At 35.3% G+C, this 1,471-nt stretch overlaps 1 non-coding gene across 1 annotated transcript; it reads left to right on the top strand.

Moving 5' to 3' along the window:
• The first annotated feature begins 283 nt into the window (after window positions 1-283).
• On the top strand, window positions 284-355 carry Trnac-gca (transfer RNA cysteine (anticodon GCA)). Its single transcript has one exon. It is a non-coding gene; the product is annotated as a tRNA-Cys (tRNA).
• Window positions 356-1,471: the final 1,116 nt, after the last annotated feature.

The raw sequence follows: 1,471 nt of genomic DNA, 5'->3' as shown, positions 1-1,471 counted from the left end.
TTTAGGTAATTTATTTTTGTATGAACCTAACAGTGTACACTATTTTCAAAATATAAAAGAAAATAGTACTTTTTTTTCATAATATAATACTTAAAAAAAATCTTAACAAATCTGGTAGGATTTTCTTGTGAGGTTGTATCTAACAGCAAGGAACGACAACTCTGCGTGGAGATTGCCGTAATATAACCAGTATGTGCGACATATTGGACGGTTGGATGCGACATCTGGACAGATAGGACATTGAATTGCTTGATACGGTACGTATACTTATAATTCCATATATGGGGATATAGCTCAGTGGTAGAGCATTCGACTGCAGATCGAGAGGTCCCCGGTTCGAACCCGGGTGTCCCCTATCATTTTGGAGTGGTACCCTGTAAGTTCATGACAAAAATACATACACGAGCGCGTCTCATTAATTTGCCTAGAAATGGGACCGTGTCACAAGTAATAAATAGACGACACAAATAATGCAAATTATTTCACCTTTCGTATCAATATTTCGTTTAATTTCTATTAGATAGTCTACTAAAGATGCCGTTGTTGTTCACATTGTTCAACAGTATATACTTAAATCAAAGTGCTGTCAATTATTAATGCCAGCGCAACATTATACGCACATATATGAGCAGTTTCATGCGAAACTTTGTATTATTTCATATGGAGCCAGCTTAGCCCCAGACCAGTCTGCGCAACCGTGCAATGGAGCTACCATGTACGCTATAAAAACGAGCAGGGTTTCATGGCTTATAAGCGGGCCGGTAGCTCTTGACCAGACTGTGTGAATGCGCTACTGTGTTAATGTTCAAGACAACGTTTCTGACTTTAAATTTTCAAGACATCGTTACATACGTGTTAATGTTCAAGACATCGTTACAGACGTTGTTTATCTTCAAGACAGCATTACAGGTTTGTTAATGTTCAAGACATCGTTACAGGATTTTCATTGTTAAGACATCGTTACAGACGTGTTAATGTCCAAGAGATCGTTGCAGATTTGTATAACATCTTTTCTGCTAAGGATTGAGCCTTCTGGTAAACATTTACATTTCATTTTCAGTAGTGACATGTTGTACGAAGAACGAAAACTACTTATGAATAATGGATGATTATAAAAAAAGGGATTTCTGTTCCACCACTGTTAGAATTCTCGAGAAAAACGTTTGTGTCAAGATAATTTTAGAAAACCGGGCTATAATTGTCAATTGTTCTTTTTAATGGTGCAGTGATTGGTGGTTGTAATATAATATAATTAAGAGTTGTCAATATTCAAATATTGTGCACATATAGGGAACATTTAGTGACAGTGTACGCGTTAATGAATGTACCTAAAACGTTTGCGGAAAAAAATGAGTGTATTCTTTCCAAATCTATTTGAAATCTGTGTATGATTGTCAAAATATTATAAAAATAGTCACATGTATATAAGACAAAGACCATTTGTATTGTACCATATATATTGAAAATCTAA

Source organism: Dreissena polymorpha, chromosome 11, assembly GCF_020536995.1.
Source record: "Dreissena polymorpha isolate Duluth1 chromosome 11, UMN_Dpol_1.0, whole genome shotgun sequence".
In the NCBI taxonomy this organism is placed as follows: Eukaryota; Metazoa; Mollusca; class Bivalvia; order Myida; family Dreissenidae; genus Dreissena; species Dreissena polymorpha.
This window is presented reverse-complemented; position numbering and strand designations above follow the sequence as displayed.